Below are 20230 nucleotides of genomic sequence, written 5' to 3' on the forward strand. Positions count from 1 at the left end.
CTCCAAGTTCCAAGACAAAGCACTGGAAAACAAGAGAATGTAAGCAAAGCTGGGTGCATGAGTTCTCTCCTCAATAGCCTCCTCTCCCCAAAGATTTTCTGCTATTTAAAGCTGAGGTTCCACAAGTTGGTCTTCGTCCGAGGGCAAGCTTGATAGATGACTGGTTCCAAGCAACACACTATTTATGGACATGGAAGATGCATGTGCTGCCTACACATCCTGGTTCTTTACATAAGGGCTATCAGGCAAGTTCAAGATGCTCAGATAATGTACAAACCAGAATTGATAAATCTCTGTAGAGAAGACACCAAATACCTCTTCCTTTTAAGATTAAATTAAAAGCACCCTTTTAAATGCCTGCTTTAAAGACTATGCCTGCGAGGGAGAAACCAAGATGGCGGCATAGGTAAACACCTGAAATTGCTGCCTCGCACAACCACTTCAAAACTACAACTAAAAGACAAAACAGACATCATCCAGAACCACAGGAAGGCTGTCTAAGTGGAAAGTCTACAACTAGAAGGGAAGAGAAAAGCACACTGAGACTCAGAGGAGCTGTGGAAGTAAAGTGCAGAGGTATGGAGGCAGGCGGGGAAAGGGCTGGCAACTGAGTACACGGCTGGCTTTTTCAATCCGCAGGGAGACACAAGCTCCCAACTGCTCTGAACTCCAGTTCCGACCAAGACTCTGGGAACCCAGACTCATACGGGGAGAAACTGGACTGTCTGGCAGTGAGCGGAACTCGAGGGTGGCTTTCTCTCAGAGGTGCTTGCAGCGATGACCCAGGGACACTGAGACCCGGGGGGCCTCTTAGGGCAGGGCTGATGGGAAGCCATTGCTGTTTGCTCCGCCCTGAGACTCTGCCCCACCCAAGCTGTGCGCAGAGGCTTTTGCATATGAATGGCCTGATCCTTTGAAATCTAAACTTACCTAACAAACTGAAGCTGAGTCAGAGAGACCCAGAACATCCAAAAGAAGGCCCAAGGCCCCACAGCAGCTTGCATTGCTTCACAGCTGGGCCTCATCTGGGCACCTCCAAAACCCAAACAAAAAAGAGGAATCTGCAGATCTCTCTGTAGCTCCTGCTGGGTGGCCTCAGGCAGAGGCTAAATTAGCACCTCCTTGGAGATCCAAGAGCCAGTGTACCCAGGGGTCAGAGTAGGACCATCCAGATTACAACTCCTCAGATCCATAAGGGACACATTCAGGGAGCAGACTCAGTGAGCACCAAAGCCCCACTGAAGGAAGTCTTGCCTCATAAGGGTGTCTCCAGCACAGAAGTTCTCCCATTGTAGACACAGCTGATCCTCACAGCCAATTGGCCTGGAGGTCAATTCCTCCCAGTGATACCAACAACAATCAAGACTTAACTACAACAAGACTGTGCACATAGCCCACAAAGGGGTGCACCAAGAGTGTCCACCTCAGGTAACTGGGGAGGCTGAGCCACTGGGCCCTATAGGACACCTAGCACCCAAAGCCACTCTATTAACACTGGGAAGCAGCCAAAATGCGGAGACAAAGAAACAGGTCACAAATGAAAGAAATGGAGGAAAGCAAACTACTGGATATAGAGTTCAAAACCACGGTTATAAGGTTTTTCAAGAATTTCCTAGAAAAGGCCAATAAATTTAGTGAGACCCTCGAGGATATGAAAAAGGACCAACTAGAAATTAAGCATACTCTGACTGAAATAAAAAATAATAAACAGAGATCCAACAGCAGACTAGAGGATCGCAAGAATCAAGTCAAAGATTTGAAATACAAAGATGCAAAAAACACCCAACCGGAAAAGAAAAAAGAATCCAAAAATATGAAGATAGTGTAAGGAGCCTCTGGGACAACTTCAAGTGTACCAATATCCAAATTATGGGGGTGCCAGAAGAAGAGAGAGAGCAAGATACTGAAAACCTATTTGAAGAAATAATGACAGAAAACTTCCCCACCTGGTGAAAGAAATAGACTTACAAGTCCAGGAAGCACAGAGAACCCCAAACAAAAGGAATCCAAAGAGGACCACACCAAGACACATCATAATTAAAATGCCAAGAGCAAAAGACAAAGAGAGAATATTAAAAGCAGCAAGAGAAAAACAGTTACTTACCTACAAGGGAGCACCCATACGACTGTCAGCTGATTTCTCAACAGAAACTATGCAGGCCAGACGGGAGTGGCAAGAAATATTCAAAGTGATGAATAGTAAGAACCTACAACCAAGATTACTCTACCCAGCAAAGCTATCATTCAGAATTGAAGGTCAGATAAAGAGCTTCACAGAGAAGAAAAAGTTAAAGGAGGTCATCACTTCCAAACCAGTATTATATGAAATACTGAAAGGTATTCTTTAAGAAGAGGAAGAAGAAGAAAAAGGTAAAGATAAAAAGTATGAACAACAAATACATATCTATCAACAAGTGAATCTAAAAATCAAGTGAATAAAAAACCTGAGGAACAGAATAATCTGGTGAATATAATAGAATCAGGGGCATAGAAAGGGAGTGGACTGACAATCTTCGGGGGGGAAGGGGTGTGGGGGGTGTGGGAAGAGACTGGACAAAAATCGTACACCTATGGATGAGGACAGTGGCGGGGGGGGAATAAGGGTATGGGTGGGGTGGGAACCAGGTGGAGGGGAGCTATGGGGGGAAAAAAAGAGGAACAACTGTAATAATCTGAACAATAAAGATTTAATTTTAAAAAATGAAAAATAAATAACTAGTAAGGAATGAGTGAAGAAGACAAGATGGAGTCAGTACAGCTAAGCTGATTTAAAAGGGGGTCTGTATAGTCAAGCTGACAAAACTGGTTCAAACTAAATGGGCTGAAGCATGAGGAATAGTTTTTATTTTACTTTAACTAGCTCAAGGTCTTTAACTTTTAAACTTTTCAGCTATGCATCAGTACCTGGAGATACATAAATCCTATAGATAACCCTCTAAAGAACTTAGGGAAGACTGTTCACGTGTCGAGACCATCTGATATCCATCACCTAGACCAGTGGTCGGCAAACTGCAGCTCGCGAGCCACATGCGGCTCTTTGGCCCCTTGAGTGTGGCTCTTCCACAAAATACCACGTGCGGGCGCGCACGTACAGTGCGATTGAAACTTCATGGCCCATGCGCAGAAGTTGGTTTTTGGCTCTCAATAGAAATTTCAATCGTTGTACTGTTGATATTTGGCTCTATTGACTAATGAGTTTGCCGACCACTGACCTAGACCATCTGACATCCATTTTCCAGACCACAGGACATCTGGAAGATCAGTATCTCAGACCAGTCTAGAGGCTAAGAATGCAGGACTGAGTCTTCTCAAGAATGTACTTTTCCTGTAAGAACTTAGTTTTTCTTTCCTCTTCAGAACACTCTGGGAATTGCCTAGTTGTGTTTCCGGTTTGCAAACCCTAAGACCCCTGAATAAATCTTTGCCATTTATTTCTAGTCAAAGTCTCCTGAGTCTTTGTGCTCAGCTGACACTAGAGAGAGAAAAAAAGACTATGACTATTTATTAGAAACTGATGTATAATTAATTGAATGTAGATCATTTGGGTGGGGGATTAGTGGTAAGAAAATGCCTGTATATAAATATATATTATTTATTTATATTCTGTCTCATTTAATAAAAAATTTGTGGTGAAAGATAAAAAAAATTAAATAAAATAAAGACTATGCCTGCATATTTTATTTGTTCTAATAGCAGATACCCTAAGCTAGTCTGTAATATAAACTTCAGATAGAAAGCCCCAACTGGAAGAAACCAGAGGGGCTGTCCTTCAAAATAGCATTCATAGAATTTTTTCTACACGACAAAAGTAAATATATGTTTATGGTAGAAATCTTGTTAAAAACCGAAAAGCAGATCTTGCCACTAAGAAATTACGCACTATATCCTTTCAGTCTTTTTTCTTAGGTATACATAGTTTTGTAAGCCTGAACTATACATATGTGTGTGTATGTGTATAATATGATCTACAAGTTTTCACTTAATGTGTATAATATGATCTACAAGTTTTCACTTAATGTGTCATAACCATTTTCTCATATTATTATTATCATGGAATTTACTTTTTGATAGTATCATGTCATATGAATATACCACAATTTTCTAGATTTCCTATTGTTGAATATATAATTATTTTCAATTATTCTATTATAAATCCTAAAATGGTGAACATATTTAACATGCTATTAAATTTTCCAGCAGTGTACTTTATTTAGAAGTTTTGCATCTATTAATGTGCTATTTCTAAAACCCGTGAGAAGTACATGCAAGCAAAATCACTGTGTCCCATGTTTCAGAGAGAATTGTCTTGGAGAAGGGGTTTAAAACTGGAAACAGTCTTGGTACCACAACTATTTAACACCGTATTTGCTACAGGTCTTCTGAAGAATGCAAAGCCAAAGTAATTCAATTGGCATTGGAATTAGAGCAACTGTTCTATTATTGTGTGCAAACTCCTGCTATAAATAGCCTGACAGTATCCATCTGCACGGGATGCAGAAAAACAAGAAACATGCAAAGTAAAGACCAAAATAGACTTTGGGTCCATCTGGTATACCCTCTTCATGGGGCCCCAAACAGATGGCACAAATTCCCAAGATATACCTGCCTAATGGCATTGTCCTATCTCGGGAAGGAATGGGGATTCCTTCCAGCAAATGGTGCAGCCAAAAAGGAAAGGGAAATGAGCCACTGGGATTCATCCTTTTATTTAACAAATAATTCTGTGAACACCTGACATGTTTCAGGCATTATTCTAGACCCTAGGAACACAATAATGAACAAGAGAGACAAGTTCCCTCATTTCATGGTCTGGAGATGGTTACTGTTTCCCAACTCCATTTTGCCAGTTTTTCCTCCTCTCTCTCCACCTGGTCTTCTTCTGTTCTCCCAGTTGGATTTCCCAGGCTGAGTGTCTGCTTTCCACTGATTTTCCTCTAGAAGAGTTTGCAACAGCTGGTGAAAGTTCAGTAACTGGCCATGTCTTCAGCTTGAGTCCTCACCCACTAGACTTCTGGCCAGTTCTGGAGCTCAGAGGCTCTGACCTGTTTATGAACCTGTGGCCTAGCATAGAAGTCAGCACCTAAAAAAATGCTCAATAAATAATGAACTTATTAGCCTTTCAAAAGAGGAGACACACCATCTCTGAATAAGCTCTCCAGAAATTGTCATCGTCTTCTCTCCCTGATCTCTCCCCAGAGGACTAGAAAAGATAGTTATATTTTCTCGAGGAGGTGTGATGGAGGAAAATGTGTGTCATTCCAGGTATATACTGAGGTGTATTTACTGTACATTAAACTTAGAGGAGCTCTTTCTTTATGGGTCTCACTAAAATTTTTCAACTCTTAGCAAAGAGATGGAGATATATGAGAGAGAGAGAGAGAGAGAGAGAGAGACAGAGAGACAGAGAGAGAGAGGTAGATATATATAGATAGGACAGTAGATAGAGATAGATGGATGGCCGAGGAAGTGGAAACTGGCAGGGAACACCATGTGTCGCAGGCAGGAAAGAGATGAAAGATGAAAAGGAAGACTGATTATAGCCCAGAGCACCAAATCCACAAAGAGGTGAGAATCATCAGGAGACTCAGGAATTAGCACTTTCCAGTAGACAGTGTCAGGGCTTTAAAGGTTTTTTAAAAGCAAGGGTTCCTCACTTTTAGAGTTTACAGCTAGAGGGGAAAAAGAAAGGAGGACAGTCTGTGAGTGCTTTCAGCAAAGGGAAATGAAGACATACACCCATATGCACCAGGTTAGACACATGTACTAAAAAGTAACAGAATGGCCTCAGGTCATCCATTTCTGACCAAATCCAAGCCCTGGATATGTCTCAGGATATGTTCCTTACAGCAAAGTTGCCTCCATTCCTGAGAAAGACTGCAGATCTGAGATCCTTGCAGAGGCTGTGTCCTGGGGTTCTTCAAGGAAGGTTTGGAAAATGATGACTGAAAACAGGGGCCCTGCCCTCACTTATCCACTGCCTGAGCCCCACAGGGGATTTTCTTTTAGGGGCCCTCCAGTGAGGGGGTGCTACCAATGGAGATGAAGCTACTACATGGACTCCAGAAAGATAAGCTGATGAGAAATGAGAGCAGAACCAACAGATGTCTAGCCCAACATCTCTGAGCTTCCTGGCAAGCCACGACCCAGGAGAAATCAAGCCAAGTAACTGGGAATGAACTCGAGTTTGAATGTGGTCATTAATCCAACCCAACCATCTGTGCCAAGAAAGAAAAAAATCAAGTAGAAAAACTTCCCCTCTGCCAGAAAAGAATGACAAACAAACCATGGCAAGAAACGTCCAATTCAGTCTGCCCTCTTGTAAGACAGCTTGGTGTGGGCTTTTAGCCACACTACTTATATCTCCTTAACCTCCTTTAACGAAGTCCACCTCTGAATATTTGTGCTTCAGAGAATGGGGTTAAGACGCAGGGGTGTGTGGAATTGAATCCATTTCAAATGCCTACCTAGTAATTTTTATTTCTAGGAAAATCTAGTCAACCACTGGATCCATGGAAAGCTCAAGCCAAGGTGAAAAGCCCCCCTTGGGAGGCTGAGCCCCCATAAATTCCCCCTTTCTCACCCTGAGTTTAGCAGGAGGCATGTCCTGAAATCAAGAGAAAAGCCACTAGGCAAGCCCAGAGAGACAGGCACAAAATGGTTGTTAAATGTGATCCATCATCACTGTGTACAGAAGACGTCAGAACCCGTTCCTCTTCACCCCTTTACGAACACTTTCAACAGCCTTATTGTGGGGAATCACCAAAAGTGTCAACCCTGCTATTTCACCTCCGAAATTAACAAGGCTTTTTGGAGGCTGCATCCCTCACCTGTCAAAACCAACACTCAGCGGAGCAAGAGCCCAAAGGTGCGGTACAGGACAAGCCCTTCACAGGTGGGAAAAAGGTGATGTAGACCCAGGCCCCTTCTCTTGGAAAAGACTGGGATTTGCTGTCAGGTCTAAATAGATTCTTCTATGAAAAGAGCTCAGTCCTTTCTTTGGCAAGTACATATTGGCCTATATTTTTAATCCATGTGGGGGTGTGTACAGATCATATTTATGCAGTCGTTTTCTCACTCAAGGATGAACCTGCTGGCAGTGTGGCTCTGTGTGCACAAATGTGAATGCAGAACCTGCTATATCCCTTCATCTGTTCCATATGGGTACCTGAATGAGCTCTCACATGGGAGCAGTGGCTGGGCTCCCATAGAATCTGAGGCCCCACACTAGGCACTCTAAGACTGATTTTGTGGGTTTCAATCAATTTCTGCCTGCAAGTAGCTAGCCTACTTAAGGGAATGAATGGGGAAGAGAGAACACAGTCACCACACACAGGATTAAACTAGGATGACTTTTCTAGAGGGAATGATGAAATTGTACTCTGCCCTACAAGATTTGTGAATGTAATTAAAGATGTATTGATCGAGTGCGAGGTGTATCCATGTACATCGTCTCATTTATTCCTCGCATAGCAATCCCAGGTGGTAGGCATTAGTGGTTCCATCTTTGTCAATGGGTGAACCCAAGCTGAGAGAGGCTACATGCCTTCCTCAAAGCACCCAGTGGATGGCACAGCCGGGGTCTAAACCCAGTGTTCTACGGCTCCTAAGCCCCTTCTTACCACTACTAGTCACTGATTTATGCACAGCCCCAGCCAGGAAGTGTTCTGAGAGCTTCAGGTGAAGAAAAGGAAGCAAGTTGAGGTCAAACATGTGACCAGTATGGAACGGTGGCTGGAGAAAATCAACTAGGGCAGCTCATAAATCCCTTTTCCTTAGGAAGGAACCAGCAGAACCTCACACTGAGAACAGATCAGGTCCCTACAATACCCAAGTTAGTTGGCACAGAGCCCAGCATGAGGACTTCTGGACAGTGGAGGTTGTCCATGAACCTCCACTGGGTTGTCTACAGGGGGATCTATTAAAGTCAAACACACAGGACAGCAGAAGTCAGGGCAAGATCTGGGGAACACAGTATGTAGGACAGGGCAAGAGAATGTGCCTCTCAGACCACAACTCTCCAAGAGCAGGTAGAGGGAAAACAGTGAAATTAAGCTCCAGAGTCTTGTTTATGCCTTCCCAGGCTCACCCAAGCCCTCCTGTGACCAGCACCCAAAGTAGCAGTGGCCATTGCTCCTGCCCATCCTCAGGCTCATCTCACCCACTGCTCCCTGCATTTTCTTCCTGGATTTCACACTCCAGTGGCTTCCTTGGGCCCCTTTGCCTCAGAGCCCACTGGACATCCCCTTTCTGCTCCTTGGACCTTCGATTTCCCACATCTGGTTTCTTGCTGTGATATAAATATTGGAAAGAAAAAAATTATTTTTCTAGCCTGTTCTAAAAAAATATCACTAGGAGAGAAACCAAGATGGTGGCATAGGTAAGCACCTAAACTGCTGCCACGCACAACAATTTCAAAACTACAACTAAAAGACAGAACGGACACCATCCAGAACCACAGAAAGGTGGCTGAGTGAAAATTCTACAACTAGAAGGAAAGAGAAAAGCTCACAGAGAATTGGAGGTACGGCAAAGAGTCTTTGTGCATGCAGAGAGGAAGGGTGGCTGAGAGCTTGGCTGATTTTCTCTGGCAGAAGGGAGAAGGAAGCCCCCGACCGCACTGAACCCCAGTTCTGACTGCACTGAACCCCAGTCCCAGGCGAAACCCTGTGAACCCAGGCTCATACAGGGGGAGTCTGGACTGTCAGGTAGAGAGAAAGGCACCCGGAGACTCGGAGACCCAGGGGAGACCCGGGGGAGCCCCGGCAGGCAGGGTTCTGGAGGCGTGCGCGCCAGTGTGCACAAAGGCTGCAGAGGTTGCCACAGGCTTTCCCTAGCAGAAGGGAGTCCGAAGCTCCTGACTGCACTGAACCCCAATTCTGACTGCACTGAACCCCAGTTCCAGGCAAGCCCCTGGGGACCCGCGCTCTTACAGGGGGGAATCTGGACTCTCGGGCAGAGACTCAGGAGCCGGGGAAGGCAGAGGTCTGCAGGTGCGCGCACGCGCGCGCAAGGGGAAGGCTGACTGGAAGCCAAGACTGTCTGCTCCGCCCTGAGACTCCACCCCATCCAAACTGAGCACAGAGGCTAGTGCAATTTGGCAAGTCTAATCCTATAAGGCTGTCTCCAACACCGAACTTCTCCCAGCGTAGACACAGCTGATCCTTACAGCCAACTGGCCTGGAGGTCAATTCCTCCCAGTGATACCAACAACAATCAAGACTTAACTACAACAAGGCTGTACACACAGTCCACAAAGGGGTGCACCAAGAGTGTCCACCTCAGGTTAACTGGGGAGGCCGACCCACTGGGCCATATAGGAAACCTAGCACACAAAGCTACCCTACCAACTCAGGGAAGCAGTGAAAATGCGGCGTCAAAGAAACAGATCACAAATGAAAGAAATGGAGGAAAACAAACGACTGGATATAGAATTCAAAACCATGGTTATAAGGCTTTTCAAGAATATCCTAGAAAAGGCCAATAAATATAACGAGACCCTCGAAGATATGAAAAAGGACCAACTAGAAATTAAACATACACTGACTGAAATAAAAAATATTATACAGAGACCCAAAAACAGACTAGAGGAACACAAGAATCAAGTCAAAGAATTGAAATACAAAGAAGCAAAAAACACTCAACCGAAAAAGCAAAAAGAAAAAAAATCCAAAAAGTTGAAGATAGTGTAAGAAGCCTCTGGGACAACTTCAAGCGTACCAACATCAGAATTATGGGGGTGCCAGAAGAAGAGAGAGACAAGATACTGAAAACCTATTTGAAGAAATAATGACCGAAAACTTCCCCCACCTGGTGAAAGAAATAGACTTACAAGTCCAGGAAGCATACAGAACCCCAAACAAAAGGAATCCAAAGAGGACCACACCAAGACACATCATAATTAAAATGCCAAGAGCAAAAGATAAAGAGAGAATATTAAAAGCAGCAAGAGAAAAACAGTTACTTACCTACAAGGGAGCACCCATATGATTGTCAGCTGATTTCTCAACAGAAACTATGCAGGCCAGACGGGAGTGGCAAGAAATATTCAAAGTGATGAATAGCAAGAACCTACAACCAAGATTACTCTACCCAGCAAAGCTATCATTCAGAATTGAAGGTCAGATAAAGAGCTTCACAGAGAAGAAAAAGTTAAAGGAGTTCATCACCACCAAACCAGTATTATATAAAATGCTGAAAGGTATTCTTAAAGAAGAGGAAGAAGAAAAAAGTAAAGATAAAAATTATGAACAACAAATACATATCTATCAACAAGTGAACCTAAAAATCAAGTGAATTAAAAACCTGAGGAACAGAATAATCTGGTGAATATAATAGAATCAGGGGCATAGAAAGGGAGTGGACTGATAATTCTCAGGGGGAAAGGGGTATGGGGGGGTTCAGGAAGAGACTGGACAAAAATCATATACCCATGGATGAGGACAGTGGAGGGGAGGTAAGGGCAGAAGGTGGGGTGGGAACCGGGTGGAGGGGAGCTATGGGGGGGAAAAGGAGAAACAATTGTAATAATCTGAATAAAGATTTATTTTTTTAAAAAAAATATCACTAGAACTGCAGCCAGTGGGAGTATCTGTGGTTCCTTGTCCAGTGGGAAATTTGCTGGAATTTTCTGGGGGGACTTTATAATAATTATGAGGCTTCTTCTAGTGGGTTTGAGAGGATGAAGTCAGGTATTGTAAGTTATAATGTATGTTCCAACTTCAGGAGCAAAGTAAAGTGACATGGTGGGTATATTTTTATAGGGAGTTAAATCTAATTTGAGTTAATGAAGTTTGAGGTGAGGGAGAGTGGTGTTAAACATTGCTTGACTGTTTGGTTCAGGAATGAGGTATTTAAATGCTTGATTGCCTGATGCTTTTTTTAATTCACTGTATAGAGAACTACAGCTAAGTCAATGGAGCCAGATGTATCAATGGGAGGTGGGGATGTCCCCATCAGGAATGAGATGGTCTTGAATTACAAATACTCACTGAAGTCAGCAAGACCCCCATAGAGACATCCCAGAGAACCAAGGTGTGCAATCATCCCCTGCTAGGAGATGCTGCCCTGGCATGTTCTGTATGGAAGCAATAACCAGGGAAACAGTAAGCTGAGGTAGGACAATGATTGGGCTGATGCAGCCAAAGGAGCCACTGGAGAGGGGCCTTTTCAGGGGAGGGATATGGGAGGGTACATCATTGATTTCACAGAACTCTATGAGCTCCAGGTGCACCCTGTGTAGGTCCCAGATTGTGAATGTCCCATCGCAGCTGCCACATCAGTGTCAAACTCTGAAGGAGCATTCACAAGCCTACCTTGTCCCTGTCTGCACTGAACTCCCACTGCTTTCTGGAATAAAAGACTGGACAGAGATTCGTTTGCCCTGGGACTTCCAGCTTGGGTCTTTCTGCTATTTTTTTGAGGGCCTTGCCCCCTGACAACCCAGCAGGCAGGGGTCTGCACCATTCTGTGTGTGAGAGACTTCTCAGAGATAAAAGGGATAGATACGGGAGGCTACCTACAGGAAACTCAGAGTTTAGTTTTTCAGAATATTCTTTTATGATCTTTTTCTTCAGAATCATTTTTATAATATTTTCCCTAATAATTCTGAGGACTTTAGATGACATTAAGTCTATACCTTGTTCTAAGCAGAAGGAATAGCTATACAATACATACTATGTAGCTGTCCCATCTAAGACCAGGCAACCTAGCCACTCCTTCTCAAGTTTTCTTTGGTCTTTCATAAAGTTTGTCATTTTTCTTCATACAGGGCACACACATTTCCCTAAAGGGAGAATTTTCTAAGTAGCAGTTTGTCTTGCAAATTCTTAAATTCATTCCACAATATTGTGCAAGGCACTAGGAATTGAGCAGTGGGCAAGACACACTCTAACCTACCTTCTGTCTAGTGGAAACACTTGCTGGCTAGTAAGAAAAATAGAAGTTTAAGCTGTAATTGGTAATTCCAATGAACAAGATAAATATGGAGTGCTCTGAAAACACAGCAAGCGGGACTTAACCAGTCTAAGGGATCTTGGAAGCCCTTTCTTAGGGAACAACATATATGGCTACATCTGATTAAAAGGTATGAGGTAACCTGACTAAACCCCATGAAGAAGAAATGTAGTTCCAGGCCTAACACTTTTATGTTTGTTTGTTTGCCTCTTGTATTTTTCTTGAATATTCTAAGTATATAGGAATATAATTGAGTATTATTCATGTTTATATCCTCTTCTGTTTATATAAAATTATCTTACTAATTCTAATAGCTTTTTAGTTAATTTCTTTGAGTTTTTCTTGTAAATAAACCTTTTCTATGCAAATCTAATCTGTTCACTCTACTTCTACCTTTTATGAAATAAATTATTTATTCACAGACTAAAAGCAAAAAATGCATGTACTGAAATAAACTGGAAACTCTCCCCCTTCCTCTTTCATCAGGAAAATCCAAAAGAATATAATCCAAGTGTGTGCCATCCCTCCTGGGTACCACAGAGAGAGCTATTTCATTGTCAGTGTGTGTCTCTTGTAATGTAATACAATAGCAGATTCAAGAAAAAACCAAATGCTTCTTAGCACAATAATGGTAGGGACTAAGGTTATGGAAAGGGCAAGAACAAAGTTCTCCTAATAGGAGCAATGTTATTTCTTTTATAACGTTAAGATTGTGTCGCCTTCAAGAGAAAGTTAAACCTTGCACAGGTGAGGTGTGCTACCGTAGGTGCACCAGTGAGGAAGCAGCCACTGTAGGCCGAATGAGTTGCAACAGACCCTCCATGATTCTCACCTGTCTACTGGAATCTATTCTCTCCCTGGTGCTGCCAGAAAGACATGGGAAGAGACAGAGGTAGACCTTGCTCCCATGAGGAGACATGGAGTCTCCCAGGGAAGAGGATAGATGAAGATAGGGAACCCATGGATTTGAAAGAGAAAGAGGTTGGATGGGAAGGATCATGCATGGTGGAGATCCCTTTCCCAAGATTCAGGTCTGAAAGGACCTTCCTTTATGTTGGGCAAGGGTGTTGATCAAACTGATGATGGTGCCCCCCCTCCCTCCCCACACACACATACACTGTCTACTAATCTGAGGACTTCCTAGCAGTTCAGGAGAGAACTTTTTTTACCTCCCTGGTGTTCCTGCTTGTCTGGTCAGGGGTGGGTGATAAGACAGGGTGGCTCCAAGATGGCATGGACCCCACCTGCATCACTCTTCCTAAGGATCATCTGGCAGACTCAACACTGGAATCAGAAATGAGTTCAGACTGCACCATTCATTGGCTAGAGACACCCTTTGAGACAGAAAATGAGTCCCACCAATTACCAGTTACACAAGTCATGAACATAATAGGAAAAATCAGTTACACCACAGAGGGAAAGCCACCAGGCCACCTGGAGGACTGTCCGCATGTCTGGTGAAAGCATTCCAGCACAAAGCTCCATGTTAATGAAAGCCTGAGTCTCTGGCCCTCTTGGAACTGAATGGAAAGCATACCCAGGCCTATTAATCAGCCTCTACTGGAGAAGCTAGCCATCCCCAGATCAGCTCTCCATCCAGCTAACACTCTGTCTATGACAGAAAGGTTTGGATTCATCTCTTTAAATCCTCACAGCAGGATTACTAAGGTATATGATCCCAACTTCACAGATGAAGAAAGAGCAACAAAGATGCTGTAGCAGTCACTATGGGTTGCCAACCCAACAACAACTCACCCCTCATTCTCCTATCCAATAGAAGCCTGATTTTACTTAGGTGTCCAGACTTCTCTACATGGCCATGATCTTCAGGGGCCCCATCACTAGCCTAGGAAGGAGCCATGATGATTCTACTCCCTTTCTCAGTGATTGCTTAGAAGGTGGGCATGAAACAAACATCTGGAACTAGAATGTGATAGCATGTCTCCTAGAGAGCTTCCAGGAACTGCTTTCTTTCTCATAAAAGAGACGCGCCCTTGTCTGCAGTTGCACATTGTTGGGTCTACGTAAGGTTCCTGGAACTGAGGCAGCCTCCACAACCACAGAGCTAGGTTAGGAGCCCAGGCCAGCCCACCAAGGACAACAGTGGACAATGATGGAAAGAATCTAGGCTCTTCATTTGCATTGATGGACTGCTGCATTTGGAGTTACATAAAATCAGAACTTTTTACAGGATATAAAACATTTGCTTTAATTATTCAGTCACTCTGCATTGGTATTTCTCTTATCTGCAGCCCAAAGCGCCCTGACAGATACAGAAGGTGAGTAACTTGCCTGCGGTCATGCAGCTAGCAAGCCGTGGAGTTGGGTTAAAATTCCAGATCTGTGGGATTACAAGCAGCATACACCTACTCTGCTGGGGTGCGAAGAGTAATTTCACAGGCTTCATTAGAATCCTTCCCCACACCAGGATCTATTAGTCGGGCATCTGTCAACTTTCTAGTGCTAAAAAAAGACTCCATGAAAATGGTTTTTTAAAAAGTACAAAACAAATCTCCTTCTCTCTCCTCACAGTGTTTTTCCTCTTTGAAGCATCACAACTGCTTTTTCTTCTGCCCGTGGCGTCAAGATAACAGGATTTAATTACCAAATTTCTACACCCCTGGCATGGCCTAAATGCACTGACCTGAACTGAAATAAATGCAGTTATTAGAAAAAGAAAAGAAGTGCTGAATCTATACGGTGACAGCAGACACAGAGATGACAGTTTTATTTACTTTATCTCCTTGAAGGAAGCCATTACACCATTTCAAAGAGATTATTAGGTTTTAATGATCCAGGACATTAAAAGACACTTTTCCCAGTGACACTGACACTGTACCACAGGTAAAGGAGGTGATAATTCAAAAAATAATGGCCTGTTTGTGGCAACCCCTCCCGGATCTTTCGTGATGGTCCCCACCCTGGGGTCATCCTCCAGATCCTCCAGTTAGTGTGGGTCCCTGGCTAGGGGTGTCATTGGAGAAGGCTGTTTAAGCCTCTGAGTAGGCAGGGGAGATCTTCCCACATGAAGACTCAGAAGTGGCTTTCAGGCTCCACAATGACAACCACTGCTGGTGCTGAGCCCTGTCTCCAGCTGCCACAGAATTCTATCAACAGTGCACTCAGCTGCCTCGCCCATTCAGGGTTAAGTCCATGTTCTCAGAACTAAGTCCAAGTTCCAAGGACCAGCATCTCCTGTGATTCCCCTGGAGCTGAGAGACACTCTCCAGACATCAGATAGGGAGAGGCTCTCAAAATGACCGGATTTCCTAGGGCTCTGAGCCAACCAACCCAGAGAACTCAGCCAGAGCAATTTCCCTATTATCTGCCTTGCACTCTGGTGTTCACAACAGACTTTTTTTTTTTTTAAGAGAAGAGACTGCAATTTTAAAAGTTTGGAAACTGAGGATCTAGGCCAATCTCTTTATTTTGCAGAGACTGAGGGCCAGAGAGAGGAAGGTAAGGTCTGGATGGTGTTGAAGAGAGAGATAAGCTGCAGCCAGGTCTCCATTCTTCCCAGGCTGCTCCTGTATTCCTCCTGGTGGGGTGCAGATGGACTTGAAGGGTTTTTTTTTAAAAACTTCTAACCACCAACCGCCCCCCTCTAGCAACCATGCTAGCCGTTAGCTGGTAGCTGTGCCCTGTCCAGGTAAATAAGAAAGTGACTAAGTGCTCTCCATTCCCCAGGTACCCTCTCTTGGATTTATAAAGTAAAGATCCAGTCATTCATTGGGTATTACCAATACAGTCAGAACTGAGTGAGCTTCCTAATACTTTTAGCCTCCTCAAGTTTTCTATAAGAAACCTGCTCTAGAGCTGTTTCCTTGGAGATGTGAAGAAAATAACTTTGTTAATCGTTTTCCTAATGATATTCCTCCTCCGTAAGCATATTGGTACATGGCTGAATTTTGCAGAAATCTCCGGACTTTTCTGCTGAGCTTAAGAATACAACATTTAGATGCAACTCCAATGAAGCCATGGTCACTAGAGGTGATCTTACCAGCTTAAGTAGTGCCCCGGTCCTTTGTCATGGAGGAAATTTTTGGACCACATAGCCCAGGGAGCCCCCCAAAACTGTATTTTTCTGGACAGCTAAAGGCACTCAGCCAAGGGTGGGCCTGACGTGGAGCATGTGTGGGCAGGTTTCCTGATGATAATGTGGACGGAGGAGGACAAATCTGGGTTGGAACTTGTGAGTGGGGAGAAACTGGTGACCTTGTCAGGGACTGAGGTGCCTGGGAGTGCGGGTGGCAAGGGGATCTCTTCAGAAAAGGGAGGCATCCTTATAGATAAGGGAACCCCAAGGACAATTCAAGCCTCATATCTAAAAGAAATGAAGACCATTGCTGGCTGTTACTCAAACACTGCTTACAAGGCAGATATGGAGACAGGCAGATTCCAGGAGTCACATGTTAAGCCATCCTTTTCTTTCCCAGTATGAGGTGGTCCAGCAGCAGGTAGGAGTAGCCAGGGGTTGGAGCCAGCCTACCTGGGTCACAGCCAGTCTCCTCAGGGAAAAGATGAGCTGTTTGGGGCAAATTCCTTAGCCTCTCTCAGCCTCAGTTCCCACCACTGTGAGATGGGGATACTGGCACTCACCTCTCAGAGCACAAGTTTAAAAGAGAACATGCATTTGGAGCACCCAGCAGGATGCCTGGGGCACTGGACAATGGTAGCTATTGTTAGTGTTAGGCTGTTGTTCAGACCTCCCAGGAGGTCCCTATGGACCCAATCCAGTGCTGGAATAGAAAACCCCACAGGGCAACCCTTCCACCTCATCAGAGACCTGCCTGGTGGCCTCACTATGTTCTAGGGCAACAGCGAGTTTGATCTAAGCATCATGGGAAGAGGAGATGCAGGAGGAAACATATGCTGAAATATTTCAAGGGCTCTCAGAGAGAAGTGGAGTTACAGGCTGTGCTACCCCAGAGGACAGCCTGGAGTACACTTGTAGGGTGGAGCTGGGAGGCAGCCCAAGGAAGTCCCGTCTCCTAATGAGAACAGAAGATGCTGCCTGAAAAATCTCTGAGCTCCCTTCTCAAAGGTCCTTTAATTTGGTTATAGTGTGTGTGCTGTAAACAACCCTCAGGAGAACAGAATTAGTGAGACTTTGCCTCAGGAAATGTTTGAGTGGAACCGGATGATCCAGTGCTGTCATGGGACGCCCTGTACTGTGCAAGCCTGGGACCCTGGGACCCTCTCCTGGGACATAATTATCTATAGATAAATTGCACAGTCTATATGCCAGGGAGGCCCAAGGCAAGTGCTTAATACACAGTTACTGGCTTCATCCCCCACAACAGCAACACAACACGAGGCAGGCATGCTGCATACCCCCGCTGTACAGCAGAGGACACTGAGGCACACAGATGGTAAATCACTTGCCCAAAGTTGCAGTTACTAGAATATGGACCCAGGATCCAAATCCAAGCACATTTCAGCCTCAGAGCCTATGAGTTAACCATTGCTTTGCACTGCTCCAACCAAGGCAGGGTTCATCATTCCCGTCTTCATGCTACTTGTGGCCAGGGCCTCTGGTGACAAAGAGGATGGGAGGATGCAGATCAGGGAAGCAGGCAGGGGCCAGGACAGGAGGCAGGCAGTTCATTGCTGGCATTGCCCCTCTGGCCTGGAGTGGGGCCCTGGCGCACAGCTCTCTATATGAACTGAGAGAGATGACCCTGACTAGGCCAGGAGGGTTCTGGGAAGTTTCTCTAGAAGCACCAGCTGGGTAGTTGCTTTACATGCCTATTGCTTCTGTATGTAGTAGATACCTGATTTCCCACATATGCTAACTTCCCATCTGTCTTCTCTTTCCTGTATACCAGCCCCTGAAAGCCACCCTCAACTGGCAGAGGCATAGTCATCCATGGGCTTGGGACTGTCCTCCCTCCCTCAGCCCCCACACTGCCCTCTCCCTTCCATCCCCCCAAAAGATACTTGGAATCATTGACAGCAAGTGGGTCAGAAAGCAAAATCAAGAATAAAGACCCACCTGGCCAGTGTGGCTCAGTGGTTGAATGGTGACTTATGAACCAGGAGGTCATGGTTCAATTCCCGGTCACAGCACATGCCCAGGGAACATGCAGGATACAGGTGATCAATGATTCTCTCTCATCATTGGTGTTTCTCTCTCTCTCCCTCTCCCTTTCTCTCTGAAATCGATAAAAATATATTAAAAAGAAAAAAGAAATCAAAAACCTAAGGGCAGCAACAATTAATGTGTTTTTTAAAAAGTTTCTTTCATTCCTTTAATTGACACAATAGAGCAATTGATGGATGTGTTTGGGTCAACATCAGATTATGCCTCTGTATCAGTGCACATATTTACTAGGATGAGAATATCAGTACTTCCCAGTCTCAGCATTCATACAATTTCTCTCAGTATGTATAGGATGTCCCCCAAAAATGTATACACACTTTAAACAGCTGTTAACTCACTTAATTTTCACCCCTTTTCAGGTTTAACTGATTTTAAATAATGGAGGAAGTCAGACTAAGCTCTGAACAACAAAACAATTTATCCTAACGTGCCACTAGACTTTTTTTTATGGGGATACATGAAAGATAAAGTTTATGGTACAAAATTGGCAATAGTCCACAAATCGAGAGTGCACAAATACAAAACAAAATGATTCTTGATGTTTGCAATTCCATTGCTTTGAGTTATCAGCAGAGCCTCGACCAGAACGGTCATCAGTTTGAAAACAAGCATTGACCAAAAAAAAAAAATTATTTCTGTAGATTCTTTTAAATTTTGAAAATGAACTGTATGTTAATATACATTGACTTTGTAATACTCAAAGTATATATACATTTTTTGGAACACCCTTACCTTTCAGCCATAATCTGAGCTAGAAATTTTTGCTCAAATCTTTTACTCATAGAATGTGTCTGAGTTTTTTCCTATTGGTTTCCTGTGACACAAAATAAAGTATAATTTATCACTGAAGGCCAGACCACACTCACTGCATTCATAAGGTTTCCATTCTGTGCAAATCCTCCTGAGGGTGCACATCTGGCCACAGGCTGGCCCACTATGACTACATTCCTGTTTGCTAAGAGCCTACTAATTAATGCTGTGTGAGAACATCTACACAATGGAATACCATGCTGCCATAAAAAAGAAGGAATTACTACCATTTGTAGGCACCTGGATGGAATTGGAGAACATTATGCTAAGTGAAATAAGCCAGTCAATGAAAGAAAAATACCACATGATCTCACTCATTTGGGGATAATGAAAAACATTATAAACTGATGAACAAAAAGATAGATACAGAGGCAGTAAAGCATCAAACAGACTGTCAAATTACAGCGGTAAGGTTAGGGAGAGGTGGGGGAATTAAGAGATCAACTGAAGGACTTATATGCATGCATATAAGAGTAACCAACGGATGCAAAACATTGGGGGGTGAGGGCATGTATGGGAGTGGGGTGGGGGGGGTAATGGTAAGATATGTACACATATAATACCTTAATAAAAAAAATTTTTAAAAAATGCTGTGTGAGAGGCTGCAGAAGGCACCTATAGAGTCATCATATTACCAAGAATTTTCTTCTGCAGGACAACACTGGTCTGGGGTGATCAGTGACTCTATGAGGAAAAATGTACCACCAGACTGAGTGAATTTTCTGATGCTCATTGAGGAGTTACTTCAGTTGGAAGGCTTTTTCACATTCATTGCAAATAGTCTCTTTCCTATGTGAATTTTTTCATGTTTAATGAGACCTATCTTCTGGGAACAGGATTTTCCACATTCACAGCACACAAAGGGTGTCTTTCCCATGTGAAATCTCCAGAGTATCATGAGAGACATCTCTGGCTGAAGCCTTTTCCACATTCGTTATATATATATATATATATATATATATATATATATGGTTTCTCACCTGTATGTGTTTGTAGATAGACCATGAGATTGTCCTTACAGATGAAGCTTTTCCCACCGTCACTGTACACACTCAGTTTTTCCTGTATCTATTTTGTAATGTATGTTAAACGATGATTTCTTGAGAAAAGCTTTGCCACACTCAGCACATGCATGAGATTTTTCTCCTGTGTGTGACATCTGGTGTTCATTCAGTGTCACCTTTCTGGGGAAGGCTTTCCCACACAGACTACATTGATGGGGCTTCTCTCCTATATGAATATTCTGGTGATCACAGAGCAAACACTTCTCCATGAAGACTTTCCCACATTCATTGCATACATGACATTTCTTTACTTTCTATGATTAGTGATGCTTACTGAGTGGGAACTTAGGCCTGATGAGTT

This window comes from Plecotus auritus (assembly GCF_963455305.1).
Source record: "Plecotus auritus genome assembly, chromosome: 6".
Lineage (NCBI taxonomy): Eukaryota > Metazoa > Chordata > Mammalia > Chiroptera > Vespertilionidae > Plecotus > Plecotus auritus.